We start from the raw sequence: 16,101 nt of genomic DNA, 5'->3' as shown, positions 1-16,101 counted from the left end.
CACAGCCACCCTTCTGTCCAAGTGTACCACATCCGCAGCCACCCCTCTGTCCAAGTGTACCACGTCCATTTGCATTCAGATTTTTCCATCCCATAGACTTTACCTTACACATTAGCCATTGGGGGAACTGTGTCCAAGTATACCACGTCCACCGCCAACCCCTCTGTCCAAGTGTACCACGTCCACCGCCAACCCCTCTGTCCAAGTGTACCACGTCCACCGCCAACCCCTCTGTCCAAGTGTACCACGTCCACCGCCAACCCCTCTGTCCAAGTGTACCACGTCCACCGCCAACCCCTCTGTCCAAGTGTACCACGTCCACCGCCAACCCCTCTGTCCAAGTGTACCACGTCCACCGCCAACCCCTCTGTCCAAGTGTACCACGTCCACCGCCAACCCCTCTGTCCAAGTGTACCACGTCCACCGCCAACCCCTCTGTCCAAGTGTACCACGTCCACCGCCAACCCCTCTGTCCAAGTGTACCACGTCCACCGCCAACCCCTCTGTCCAAGTGTACCACGTCCCCCGCCACCCCTCTGTCCAAGTGTACCACGTCCCCCGCCACCCCTCTGTCCAAGTGTACCACGTCCCCCGCCACCCCTCTGTCCAAGGATTTGCTCACCTCCAATCTAACCTGTTTCATGATAGTTTAATCCCAGCTCACCTCTACATGTTGTCTACAGTAAACATTTAAACTTCCACTGATTACAGAATACTAATACTGTGAGTCCTGACCCTTATACTATATAACTTGTACATTACATACTCCTGACCCCTGCACTATATACTCTATGTTGTACATTACATACTCCTGACCCCTGCACTATATACTCTATGTTGTACATTACATAGTCCTGACCCCTGCACTATATACTCTATGTTGTACATTACATACACCTGACCCCTGCACTATATACTCCATGTTGTACATTACATACTCCTGACCCCTGCACTATATACTCCATGTTGTACATTACATACTCCTGACCCCTGCACTATATACTCCATGTTGTACATTACATACTCCTGACCCCTGCACTATATACTCTATGCTGTACATTATATACTCCTGACTTCTGCTCTCCCCCTCCCCCCACTGCTATATATACACATAATATGGATTCTCTTTTGTTCTCCCCATTTCATCCCAGCTGAACATTTTATATTGGATGATATGATTGGAGCACAGATTTTACATGGTGATAATAATGTGATAACATCCTCCAACTTTGGACCCTTAAACAGAAAGTGATAATGAGGGAGGAGTCAATACCCCAATGATGGTGGTCTTCAGGATCAGTCCAGTCTTCATCTTGGTTGTTCTCCCCCCATCCTCACTCTCTGACCTCTGGTGGGGCTCAGCCCCGCTGTTCTTCATGACTAAATCATGGAGTAAATAAGGAAGTGCAGTACTTCTTGTGTTGGGAAGATGGCGATGAGTGATAGAGGGGGTGGGGCCCCTCGTCCTATAATCCCCTCATCACTGTCCCTCCTATAAAAGACAGTTCTGGTTGTTTCCTCACTCTCTGACTAAGGTCCATGAATAAAGAAATGACCTGGTAGGAGGTCAGAGGAGCCATTTCCTAGTTCCCTTGAGGGTGGAATTGTAAGCTCCTCAGAGACCGAGTTGCCTGATGTGAGCGGAGTCCTGGTTTGGGGGAACCAATCAGCTCCTGTCTAGTAATCCTCTTTGTCTTTGTATTTTAGTCCAGGGCTGGGAGATGAGGAAAACCTCCGAGGATTGTCTCACTTTGTCTCCAGACTGGAAAGTAGAAGATGAGGACTTCACACAGTATAGTCCAGGAGAAAACCCGGCTCCCTCCAATGTCCATCCGGCACCACCCAGTGTAGATGGACCATCGGATTCCTCGTATCCTGAGGAACCTCAGACTGTGCGGGACCGGGCCGGCCTTCCAACAGAGAAGAGCTTCTCCTGTACTGAGTGCGGGAAATGTTTTTCAACTAAGTACTATCTTTACACACATCAGAGATCTCACACGGGCGAGAAGCCGTATTCCTGTCTTGAGTGCGGAAAATGTTTTTCAGCTAAGTACTATCTTTACATACATCAGAGATCTCACACGGGGGAGAAACCGTATTCCTGTATTGAGTGCGGGAAATGTTTTTCAACTAAGTCCTATCTTTCCATACATCAGAGATCTCACAGGGGGGAGAAGCCGTATTCCTGTCCTGAGTGTGGGAAATGTTTTTCAACTAAGAACCATCTTTACTCACATCAGAGATCTCACACGGGAGAGAAGCCGTATTCCTGTCCTGAGTGTGGGAAATGTTTTTCAACTAAGTCCTATCTTTCCATACATCAGAGATCTCACACGGGGGAGAAGCCTTATTCATGTCCTGAGTGCTGGAAATGTTTTTCAACTAAGTCCTATCTTTCCAAACATCAGAGATCTCACACGGGGGAGAAGCCGTATTCCTGTCCTGAATGCGGGAAATGTTTTTCAGAGAAGTCCAGTCTTTACGCACATCAGAGATCTCACACGGGGGAGAAGCCACATTCCTGTCCTGAATGCGGGAAATGTTTTTCAGGGAAGTCCAGTCTTTACACACATCAGAGATCTCACACGGGGGTGAAGCCACATTCCTGTCCTGAATGCGGGAAATGTTTTTCAGAGAAGTCCAGTCTTTACAAACATCAGAGATCTCACACGGGGGAGAAGCCATATTCCTGTCCTGAATGCAGGAAATGTTTTTCAGAGAAGTCCCATCTTTACAGACATCAGAGATTTCACACGGGGGAGAAGCCATATTCCTGTTCTGAATGTGGGAAATGTTTTTCAGATAAGTCCAGTCTTTACAGACATCAAAGGTCTCATACGGGGGAGAAGCCGTATTCCTGTCCTGAGTGTGGGAAATGTTTTTCACGTAAGTCCTATCTTTCCAAACATCAGAGATCTCACACGGGGGAGAAGCCGTATTCCTGTCCTGAATGCGGGAAATGTTTTTCAGAGAAGTCCAATCTTTACACACATCAGAGATCTCACACGGGGGAGAAGCCACATTCCTGTCCTGAATGCGGGAAATGTTTTTCAGGGAAGTCCAGTCTTTACACACATCAGAGATCTCACACGGGGGTGAAGCCACATTCCTGTCCTGAATGCGGGAAATGTTTTTCAGAGAAGTCCAGTCTTTACAAACATCAGAGATCTCACACGGGGGAGAAGCCATATTCCTGTCCTGAATGCAGGAAATGTTTTTCAGAGAAGTCCCATCTTTACAGACATCAGAGATTTCACACGGGGGAGAAGCCATATTCCTGTCCTGAATGTGGGAAATGTTTTTCAGTTAAGTCCAGTCTTTACAGACATCAAAGGTCTCATACAGGGGAGAAGCCGTATTCCTGTCCTGAGTGTGGGAAATGTTTTTCACGGAAGTCCAATCTTTACACACATCAGAGATCTCACACAGGGGAGAAGCCGTATTCCTGTCCTGAGTGCGGAAAATGTTTTTCACAGAATTCCGATCTTTACATACATCAGAGATCTCACACGGGGGAGAAGCCATATTCCTGTCCTGAGTGTGGAAAATGTTTTTCACGGAAGTTCCATCTTTCCAAACATCAGAGATCTCACACGGGGCAGAAGCCACTTTCCTGTCCTGAGTGAGGGAAATGTTCCTCGCTGAAGTCCTGTCTTCCTGTACATCAGGGGTCCCACACAACCCTGGAGGTGTATTAGTGCCTTGCATGCGGGAAATGTCTTCTAGATGAATGTTGCTGGACATCCCAGCTCTCATGTGGGGAAGAAGCACACCCTGATATACACCTCAGATATACTCCATGGCTGATCTTCATCATGGAAGAAACAGTTGATAAGGAGATGAGAGGCCCCCAAAGACATGGATGAAGTGGAGTAAATGTCGGGGTGCAGAGTGGTCAGTAGATCCTGGAAATGAAGGACACAACTTCAGCCCTTCTTGGGTGTCGGAGTTGCGTTTCCTGATAATGATATAGCGGGTTACAGAGCTAGAAGCCGGGAGAGCCCAGATCTCGTTATCGGGGAACTTTACACAGACAACAAGAACTTCTGAAGTTGATGTCCTTCATTTCAAGGCTCTACAGAACAGTGGTGACCCCGAAGCATCTCTCTGTCTTCAGTCCATCCTTCTCCCATCCCCCAACAGGAGGGAAGGAGAACTCCGCCCCAAACTAGGAGGGAACATTCTTCTCATTATTTCCCTTGGCTTCTGTGTGGGTTTGGGTGGTTGGAGGAGTGCGGCACGAGAGGGAACACAGCTTGTTGTTCTATGTCTACATATGGGGTCTGGGTAGATGGGATCCACCGGAAAATATTGCTACTCTTTGATTTTGTGCAAATCGTTTCTGTTTTCACTTTGAAGGGCGATATTATGTGTGGTTTGTAAAAGGGATTGGCCCAGTAGATACCGCCCCACTTAGAGAATAGATGAACTAATATGACCAGCATTCATTCAGCCATGTCACATGTTGGGATCTTTTCATACAGGGATTTCCTATGATCATTGGCTCCATCTAGTGGCCATAATGTGGTATTAAACTGTTTTTCCTGAGTGAGGTATTTTGGAAGTAATACATCATTATGGCCACTAGAGGGAGCTGATGATTATAGGAAGTCACTGAATTTATTAAAATATGGCCAGAATTTGTCACAGCTGGACACATGCTTGTCACACTCCCCCAATATATTTTTTGCATAGACCCCTTAGTTTACTATGTTAGGGGTAATTTCATACAAATACCTGAGATCATACATTTTCAAACATTGAAGATATAAATTACATAAAACCACAGAATTAAACCAACCATTGATTTAAAACCAAACATACCTCATTTGGCCTTTAGATGATACTACGTATCCTAGCAATTAGCACATCTAGTGTCCAAATTCTCAGGGAACACCTGAACAATTGATTTAGCTGACTAAATCAATTGTTCAGGTGTTCCCTGACACTTTGGACACTAGATGGTGCTAATTGCTAGGATACTTAGCGTCATCTAAAGGCCAAATGAGGTATTTTTGGTTTTAATCACAGTGTCTGCAATACAAAAAATGATTTATAAAAATAACTTAATCTGAAAAATTCTTTAAGAACTCAAACAAGATCTGTGTAGGTATAGTGTAAGGGACCGCCTGACAGCACCTCTATCAGTCCCCCGGTAGAGCCTTCCCAGCGTGCGGAGTCTAAGCACCGGAGCACTTGTTCACCAGGGCCCCTGATGGTGGGGATGGACTTGGAGCGCTCCGGTACCAGGTCGCAACTACCAGGTATCTCCAACAGGGGTAGAGGAGTCTGACGGGCTCCAGAGAGCTAGGAGTCTGATGTAAGGGAGCCTAGTGATCCCTGCGGGGTGGATGGATGGATGAGCTAAATCAGAGTCATGCAGGCCGGGACGATAACTAGAGGATCGGTAAGGTACAAAACGGTAGGCAAAGGATAGTCGGGTCACACGCAGGGTCAATACCAGGAGGTCAGATCTAAACGGGAACATCCGGGAGCAGAGTCAGGCAAGCCAAGGGGTCAGGACGGGAGAAGGCAACAAGGTCAAAACAATCCAGATCAGAAGTACTCACACACAGGTAACAGGATACAAAGACCATTCGGCAACAAGTGTCTGTGCAGGGCTAGCTTAAATAGGCCGCCCTGCACCTGACAGGCGTAGCCTGGGTCCTAGTGCCTGTCTAGTACTGTCCAGACGACAGGTACGCCTGGGTCCTAGTGCCCTGCCACCTATACGTCTCGGCAGACACCTACGCATGTGTAGACCCATGCGTCGCGATGGTTCCTGACATATAGACTGCAGAGTATGAAAATCAATATTTATTTACATAAGTCACTTACAAACACCATAAACAATAGTCAGATTGTGATTTACACTGACACTAAGATGTTTCTGTAAAAGCTCTAAAATAGAGTGAATTAAATTCAATAATCAGTTTCTCCCTGTAAACATCATAACCAATAAAAACAGACAATAATCTGTCTCCTGCAGAAGGAATAAACTATGCAGAATAGTCCACCACTATGGCCTAAGAACAGGAACATTTTTATAAATGACTTAACTTGAAATGATGTTATCATGGGGAGAGTTATTAGGTTACACAAAGGAATGTGGCAATTGGCTTACTAGTCTAAGCAAGCAAAATCAACAGAAAATATATAATTACCCTCCAAGTATCAGGTAATCTTTTTGGAGAACTGATGATCAGACTCAAAGATGGCTGCCAATTAACGGTTGGGATTGAGCTTCCACAAAATGGCATCTCTTCTTCAGTTGATAAGTGTCTTTAGATGATCTGAGTGTGAGATGATGTCTACCTTCCAGATGGCTGTGTAGATGGTCCTCCCTCTGTGAGTGTTCCTGCCAGTTTTATCTAGTTATGACTAATAGACTCATCAAATCTGAAAAAACCTGGCCAGGAGGTGGAACCTTCTCTGTGATTGGGGAATCTGATTCTCTAACCCATGTTTACTCAAGCATTACCTCCCATGGCCACTGGGTGTCATCCTTGGATAAGAATTGTCTGGTCTGAGTTTTTTTGGGGTCAGAAGTAACTAATCTGTGATCAGGAAAAATGAATATTTCACTATAACAAATTGGCCCTTGTGAAATCTATAGAATGCCTTGGAGAGTAGATATTATTCCTCATTTACAATCATTATGTTTTGGTGTAACAGTGATTAAATGGAGAATTGTAACTATCAGGAGGTTGGATTACATAAAGCGATTAGAATAATAGTTGTACACACAGAGGAGAGATAATAAAAGAATAATTTGTATACTGATCTACTGATTGATTACGGCTTTGGTAGCATGCATACAATATTCCTAACAATACCGATAAACTCCAACACACTAAATATATATCATGGGATTACAAATCAGCAAACATACCATAATATACGTCCTACATTCTTATGAGACAATCTGGTATTTTATCCCCATCACGTCTTTTCATATAGCATGAATTATATGGAAACATGGAGGTTCCTTTTTGTACCTTTTCACGAAAACAAAATGAGTCTCAGCAGTGTTACTGGAGTCACCTTGTTACATAGTTACAGAGTTCATCTGGATGGAAAAAAGACACCAATCCATCCAGTCCAACCAACAGAAAAAACAAAAATGTATGCAGTAAGTAGTAAAAGCGCCTAAGTATATAGGTAACAAGCTGCTATGCACAAAAAAGGTACCAATATCACCCTAGGAAATAGCAATGTATATATAAAGTGCAGCGCTTGATGTTAAAACCAATGTGTGTAAAGAAAAGAAAATAAATCCTTATTAAATTGTAAATATATATAAATAAAAGTTCAAAAGCCGAAGAAGATAGTCCAGCAAATCAATATAAAGATATAAGTGCTCAGGTGACTTAGAGATCCGGTACCCGTGTGGTAATGATAAGGCAATGCGCACTCACCGGACGCGCATAATAAATGCGGTTTTGTGTATAAATAATCCCGATGTCATCTGATAGTGGGTGGTCCTCCCTCTGTTGGGTATGAGGCTGATGGTCCTCTTCCACTAGGGGTCCCCCTATGAGCTCCTGGTAGGTGGTATCCCTCTGGTTAGGCTGGGTAGCAGTAATCCATCCCGGGAGTGTGTCTGTGGACTAAAGTACTCCCCCTTCTCGCCAGAGATTGTGGGCAGCAGCACGCAAATGTCATCACAGCTGGCTTTCCACTCTAATGCAAGGTGGATCCGTTTACTCTGAGTTTATTCTTGATCCAGTGCTGTGCTCTGCTGCATCTCTTCTTTCTTTTCCCTGGTCCCACTAGAGCAGTGGTCTCCAAACTTATTGGTTGATGGGTGGAGGGAAGGGAAACATAAAAAACAAAACACACAAATAGAACAATACATGAGGAAATGTACATCTTACCGTAAAGGTCTCAGTAATCTATAAACAGAAGAATCCAGAAAAGAACTCTCACAGATCTGCAGCTTTGTAGAGTTAGCATTCATAATACACGGCTCAAAAAATGAAAGAAAGACTTATTAATCAGAGTCTAGCATCAAGTCAATGAGACTCCTGAGATATTGATCTGGTCAGTGAAGTCGCAGAGGGGGCTGTTAATCAGTTTCAGCTGCTTTGGTGTTAATGAAATTATCAGGTGCACTAGATGGGCAACAATTAGTCAACCCTCGAAACAGGAATTTACAGGTGGAGGCCACTGACATTTTTTTCCCTACTCATCTTTTCTGACTGTTCTTCACTAGTTTTCCTTTTGGCTAGGGTCAGTGTCACTACTGGTAGCATGAGGCCATACCTGGACCATAGAGAGGTTGCACAGGCAGTCCAACTCCTCCAGGATGGACCATCAATACCTGCCATTGCCAGAAGGTTTGCTGTGTCTCCCAGCACAGTCTCAAGAGCATGGAGGAGATTCCAGGAGACAAGAGCATGGAGGAGATTCCAGGAGACAAGAGCATGGAGGTGATTCCAGGAGACAAGAGCATGGAGGTGATTCCAGGAGACAGGCAGTTACTCTAGGAGAGCTGGAAAGGGTCATAGAAGTTTCTTAACCCACCAGCAGAACAGTATCTACTCCTTTGTGCAAGGAGGAACTTCATGAGGGTGTCCTGAGGACCCAACATCCTCTAGTGGGCCCTGTGCTCACTACCTGGCACCATAGAGCTGGATTGGCATTTGCCATTGAACCCCAGAATTGGCAGGTCCAACACTGGTGCCCTGTGCTTTTCACAGATGAGAGCAGGTTCCCCCTGAGCACATGTGACAGATATGAAAGGGTCTGGAGAAGCCATGGAGAACGTTCTGCTGCCTTTAACATCATTCAGCATGAAAGTTTTGGTGGTGGGTCAGTGATGGTCTTGGGAGGCATATTCATGCAGGAACGCACAGACCTTTACAGGCTAGACCAGCAATGGGCAAACTACGGCCCGCGGGCCGTATACGGCCCGGCGGACCTTTTAATCCGGCCCGCGGAGCTAGGCTCCCGCAAGGCCAGTGGTCGGCAAGCCGCGGCTCTTTACAAATTTAGATGCGGCTCTCCTGTGTGCCGGGCGCCCGCTCCCCTCCCTCCTCTCCTCCTCTCCCCTCCCTCCTCTCCTCCTCTCCCCTCCTCTCCTCTCGGATGGCCGCCCCCCCTCTCGGATGGCCGCCCCCCTCCCTCCTCTCGGACGTCAGGACTCTGCAGCTGTCAGGATGTAGGCGGGGCAGCCAGGATGTAGGCGGGGCAGCGTGACGAACTCCTCTCACAGTCCTCCCTGAAGACCAGAACGGCGCGGGAATACGAGAGGAACGCGCGGACCAAAGGTAAGTGAATTGACACAGGGGGGACTTACTATATGGGGGATGAATTACTATATGGGGGACTTACTATATGGGGAATTAATTACTATATGGAGGACTTACTATATGGGGAATGAATTACTATATGGGGGACTTACTATATGGGGAATTAATTACTATATGGAGGACTTACTATATGGGGAATGAATTACTATATGGAGGACTTACTATATGGGGAATGAATTACTATATGGGGGACTTACTATATGGGGAATTAATTACTATATGGAGGACTTACTATATGGGGAATGAATTACTATATGGGGGACTTACTATATGGGGGATGAATTACTATATGGGGGACTTACTATATGGGGAATGAATTACTATATGGGGGACTTACTATATGGGGAATGAATTACTATATGGGGGATGAATTACTATATGGGGGATGAATTAATATGGGGGATGAATTAATATGGGGGATGAATTACTATGTGGGGGATGAATTACTATGTGGGGGATGAATTACTATGGGGGATGAATTACTATATGGGGGATGAATTACTATGGGGGATGAATTACTATAGGGGGGATGAATTACTATGGGGGACGAATTACTATATGGGGGACGAATTACTATATGGGGGATGAATTACTATATGGGGGATGAATTACTATGGGGGATGAATTACTATATGGGGGATGAATTACTATGGGGGATGAATTACTATATGGGGGATGAATTACTATATGGGGGATTAATTACTATGGGGGATTAATTACTATGCTTACTATGGGGGAATATTACTATACTTACTATGGATGACACATACACATCATTCATCTACTCTTGGTCCGGCCCCCGGGTCCAATATATGAACCCATTGCGGCCCTCAAGTCAAAAAGTTTGCCCACCCCTGGGCTAGACAATGGCACCCTGACTGCCATTAGGTATTGGGATGAAATCTTTGGACCCATTTTCAGACCCTACACTGGTGCAGTGGGTCCTGGGTTCCTCCTGGTGCATTGGGTCCTTGGTTCCTCCTGGTGCACGACAATACCCGGCCTCATGTGGCAAAAGTGTGCAGGCAGTTTCTGAAGGATGAAGGAATTAATACCACTGAATGGCCCCCCATGCTGTCCTGACCTAAATCCAATAGAACATCTCTGGGATGTCATGTTTAGATTCATCCAAGCTGCCAGGTTGCACTTTAGACTGTCCAGGAGCACAGTGATGCCCTGGTCCAGATCTGGGATGAAATCCCCCAGGACACCATCCGTGGTCTCATTAGGAGCATACTCCAACATAGTCAGGCATGCATGCAAGCATGTGGGGGCTATACAAACTACTGAGGACCATTCTGAGTTGCTGCAATTAAATTTCGGTAAAATGGACTCGCCTGCTGCATCATTTTTTCTTGATTTTTTGGGGTGTCTTTGAATTCAGTTCTCTGTAGATCGATCATTTTCATTTCCATAAAACAATGGGGCATCCTTACATTCCTAACACATTACCCAGCCCATGTCAGTAGTGAGATCCAGCAGGAGATTTTTCCTCATTGAGATCTGATGGGTTTTCAAAGTGTTCCTTTCATTTTTTGGAGCAGTGCGTAACATAAATGTAAGGGTCGAGTAGCTGAGATGTGAGGTGATCAGTAGAAATATGTAATTGTGAATCTAGTTTCATTCCATGTTATTACAGATAAGTGTTCAGTATTCGGTCAGAGACATATGTTCACCAATTAGCATCTGAAAGGACAGAGCAGCTTCTAGGCTAGAGGTGTCACCTGGATGCCAATACAATGTTGTCACCTATGTAGCCAGAGTTTGCCACCTTCTTGAACCTAGAAGAAGAATCCTAGTCATTTCGGCTACAAGAGTCAGCAGGAGACCAGGAGAAGGCTCTGAAAGTGTCTGTCAGCTTTGATTTATATCCACAAATCAAAGGAATGTATTTCATCTCTCATAAAAGCTAAAATATTTGTTGCAGAGAGATGAAAATACTTCCTTCTGTTTGGACACACTGTAGGCTACATCTGCATGTAAAACTATTTGTAGCCCCTGTGGAATTCCAGAGAAACACAGGAAACAGTTATATGGTGCCTGATTGCAACAGCTGAACAGCGATTGGTTCTGTTGTGTTCGGACTAACACACTGGTGTCGGAAATTCTATCGCTGACCAAGTGATCCAAACTATTCCTGGCCCATTCAGCTCTGGGCACTTCAGAACCCAGAACATCCAATGGGCTGCTACAGGAACACCCCCCAGGGTTGATTGGCCAAGGGCTAATGTGCAGCCCACATCCATATTTCAATAAATTGAGGAACCTGAGATATGGACGGGGTGATTTGTACGGAGCCGGTTCCATGTGACTGGTGAATCGTGGACTTTCTCTGACTTGCTCCAGTCACAGGATAAATCTTGGTAAAAGTTTTATTTCTGTTTTTATTCCCTTTTATTTTATTGTGAATAGCCAATTGTGTGTCTTTTTGTATTTTCGGCAACTTTTTTTCTTTGTACATATTTAATGCATTGCCCACTTTTGGGATATTAAATCATAAAATGAATAAGTGACTTCTGTGTACTAAGCTCGGGCTCATATCTCCGGAGAGATTGTTGTATTGTAGAGTCTATGTGCTCGGTCTAAGTTCATTGCCAATCTGCATGCAATTGTACTGTGTGTTGGCAGATTGCCTGCAGATTGTAACATAGATCTGCCAGACGGAGATCTGTGTGTGTGTGGTGGCCCAGTAGAACAGTCTGTGGACAAACTGTTGGGTGGTGGCAAGCTACCATGTGTTGTGTGTCTAATGTGGGGGTCTGTGGACAGTGGAAGAGTGATTAACACCGGGGTTCTAGCTTGTAGGATAGCTGGAGGAATCCTAGAAGGGTGTGCCAATTGCTAGACTGCTCCTCAATCCTTAGCGTGCACCAGATTGTATATAAGATTCATATCTGCCTGTGTGTGGTCAGCCAGCTGGAGTGGAGTCTCCCTCTAGTGGTGGCCAGAGGTAGTGTGGGCTGTGAAAGGGTATCCTGGCCAGTCTTATATGCTGAAAGTCCCCCTCATTCCCTCTTTACCCCAAGTCACGGGTGGACCACGCCTTGGTTAGCTAGTCGTCATGGGCATGCATTTTATCCGTGACACAGTGTATAATCCATGATGTGGGACTTCTCTTGTCCTCATTACATTGGAGTACAGAAATTCTTCCATTGTGACATTTATTCCCGAGCTCTCCCAGAATCCCTCAGCTTGGAATAATGGTCCCTGTGTGTGCAGAAACGTAGAGAATACTTCCATATACCGCGTCTCTTCATCTTGTTCATCCTTCTCATTGGCAGAACAATGACATCTCAGCTAGACTAGAGGATGTGGGGACCACCACGGGATTATTTGGTGTTTGTAATCACCCCCCCCCCCCTTGTTCCTGCACTGAGGGGTCCCGGCTTCCATTCCTTCTCTATACACAGAACAAAATACTTCAGTTGGGGAAAAGTGTGTCCCTTGCGGGACTTGAGACCTGAAAATGACCCTTGTCTATTATTTGGTATAATAACTCCCATGGTTCAACCCGGGGAAACAATGAAAATATGATCTTCCTCATAGAAATTCTAACAAAAGGCAACATTTTCTATTTTAAGTCAAAATTCATTTTAAATTGTTCCCCATTCACACAGAAGGAATGTACATGCTTTGTCACTGAGCGCACTGCTATACAAATGTTTTTTATGAATAGACCCCTAAATGTCAGGAGATATAATATATTCTATTGTATTGTATTATGTTATGTTAAATTATATAAAGACGGGAAGTATGGAGCAGATAAATGAACAGACCTCCTAGTAATGTCATTACCAGGCTGCAGCTAGGGGGAGCTCTAATGTTTGAAGTGTTCCCACAGGAGAGTGATTCCTTCTAGCTCACATATACTTTTTGTATTTCTAGTAAAATTGGACTTTTGAGGTAGAAGATTATACATTGTAGCGCCCTCCTAGTTCAGCCAGGGGGATCTACACCCTAATGGTTGGTCAGAAGCTGCTTAGCAGCTGAGGTGTGATAGCCAGAGGGGTCACAATGTGGTCAGGGGGGCTGAGATGAATATATAGGTAGTGCAGCGCTAGACAATAATATCACATAGACAAATATAATGGAATAATACAAATAAACTGATGTGAGCACATATAGAAAACTCTTACAAGGATGTGATAGAAACACATAAGTATAGAAGTAAATAGAACCCCAATATTCCAGATGGCCTATAAAGTGCAATAGTCCTTGTGTCCCTCAATACATGCTACATGGGGGCATAAACCCCTTCATAGTGTGCGGCATGCACAACACAATAATAAAGTGTCCTTAATGGAAACAATCAATTCATGATAATAATTATGATCTTCATGCAGGTGTGCAACCAATCAGTGACAGTCCTCAGTGGCTGGGGTGCCCCTTCACCTTCCTGCCCCGGCCCCACAGGGCCAATGAGCCTTGCAGTATTGCTGTTCCACAGGAAAGCTTCCTTGTTAGTAGTAATGTTGGGACTCTCTCCTCCTCTGTACCGGGGTCTCCCCTGAACTCTCCTGCTTCTCAGGGCCAATGACCTTCCAAACTCGTCCGCAATAAAGTAAGAAAATCTGATATAGTGTGAAACCTTTTATTGTTAAAATATAAAGACTTGGATCTACTCACATCTGTAGATGTTTTCACAGCATTAGTTCCACTACAGCATGGGTGTACTGCATGTGTGGATATATCCGGGTGCACCAAGATGGCGTCGACGCCGGGTATGACGTCATTGCACTGCCGCTCGAGCTCCTCCTACTGGCGTATCGCTGACTGATAGATGTCCTCTGTCATCTCACACAGACCTGTCAGAGCAGCACTCATGCTTTCCATAGCTAATTCTGGCATCTCCAGCTGTTCTCTAATAGCTCTGGTCTCGGTATTTAGCAACCCCATGTCCTTAGAGGTCCTCTCCAGTATATCATCAATAATGTTTGTGTCATTATTTATCATGAGTGTTATTCCCCATCCCGTGTAGGTGGGGAACCATGACCACACCTTATCACCCATCCCGTGTAGGTAGGGAACCATGACCACACCTTATTCCCCATCCCGTGTAGGTAGGGAACCATGACCACACCTTATTCCCCATCCCGTGTAGGTAGGGAACCATGACCACACCTTATTCCCCATCCCGTGTAGGTAGGGAACCATGACCACACCTTATTCCCCATCCAGTGTAGGTAGGGAACCATGACCACACCTTATTCCCCATCCCGTGTAGGTAGGGAACCATGACCACACCTTATTCCCCATCCCGTGTAGGTAGGGAACCATGACCACACCTTATCACCCATCCCGTGTAGGTAGGGAACCATGACCACATCTTATCACCCATCCCGTGTAGGTAGGGAACCATGACCACACCTTATTCCCCATCCCATGTAGGTAGGGAACCTTGACCACACCTTATTCCCCATCCCGTGTAGGTAGGGAACCTTGACCACACCTTATTCCACATCACGTGTAGGTAGGGAACCATGACCACACCTTATCACCCATCCCGTGTAGGTAGGGAACCATGACCACACCTTATCACCCATCCCGTGTAGGTAGGGAACCATGACCACACCTTATTCCCCATCCCGTGTAGGTAGGGAACCATGACCACACCTTATTCCCCATCCCGTGTAGGTAGGGAACCTTGACCACACCTTATTCCACATCACGTGTAGGTAGGGAACCATGACCACACCTTATCACCCATCCCGTGTAGGTAGGGAACCATGACCACACCTTATCACCCATCCCGTGTAGGTAGGGAACCATGACCACACCTTATTCCCCATCCCGTGTAGGTAGGGAACCATGACCACACCTTATTCCTGTTGTGGTGGTTAATGTAAGGATATATATTCTTTATAAAGGGCGTGTCCCTTTCCCTTAGATGAAATATTACAGTGCCTCCAGCCGTTAAAATACGGCAAATATTTAGTAAACCAATAATTTGGACACCTTGATAATTTGATCACCACTTATTATTATACCTTGAATTCTTTTAGCCAATATGATTTCGTACCATACACACAAAATTTGCCTTATAATAGATAAATATAAAAATTTATTTATGTACAAAAATTATATATATATTAACACAAAACACAGAAGACTGGTGATAAATGAATATTGGTACACACAATCAAAAATATATCCTACCAATGTAAGACACACTAATAATGTCTCTAACTAATTACATCAATCACAAATTTAAATGATATGATATTTATTAAATTTATTAATAATTAATAATTTCGAATATCTCAAAGGTTATATTCTTACACGCCGTGGCCATAGGCTTGCAAGAAGTAAGCCCTTGATATATGATACTCTGGTTATTAATATTCAATAAATTATGAAATATGGAAAAATTTATAATATGGCAATCAACAATTTTTTTTAACAGTAACACAGTATCTGACTACATATATCTAACTATCCAATATTGTTGTAATACACTACGGTAATTTTTATGATTCTACACAACAGAGAAAGTAATGAATACAAATCAAATAAACATCTCACCACACCCGGACGTCAGACTAGGCAACTCTCCCGTGGATTTAGCTGGCAGTGGAACGCCTTTAGACTGATGTATAGGGCAAGTGAAAGATTCAATAGGGGAGAATGTAGGAAGTTATAAGTTTAGAGGTTTAAAGTTTAGGAAGTTTGAAAAGATGGAAGAGTAGTTATTCAGCAGAGATCTTCTTCAGATGTCAGGTCTTTCCATGAGGTCTTTATGAGGGTTCTTTTTTTCATGAGGTTTTTTTCTGTTACAGCACATGGGCTT

The 16,101-nt window shown here is 44.6% G+C and overlaps 1 protein-coding gene across 1 annotated transcript in view; it reads left to right on the top strand.

Moving 5' to 3' along the window:
• LOC149460661 (uncharacterized) overlaps positions 1-16,101 on the top strand; it is a 269,888-nt gene that overhangs the window by 10,909 nt on the left and 242,878 nt on the right. The window lies entirely within an intron of this gene.

Source organism: Staurois parvus, unplaced genomic scaffold (genome assembly GCF_062004578.1).
Source record: "Staurois parvus isolate SC_StPar_1 unplaced genomic scaffold, SC_StPar_1.0 ptg000222l, whole genome shotgun sequence".
NCBI lineage: Eukaryota > Metazoa > Chordata > Amphibia > Anura > Ranidae > Staurois > Staurois parvus.
Note: the sequence above shows the minus strand (reverse complement) of the source record. Positions and strands in the feature narration are given on the sequence as shown.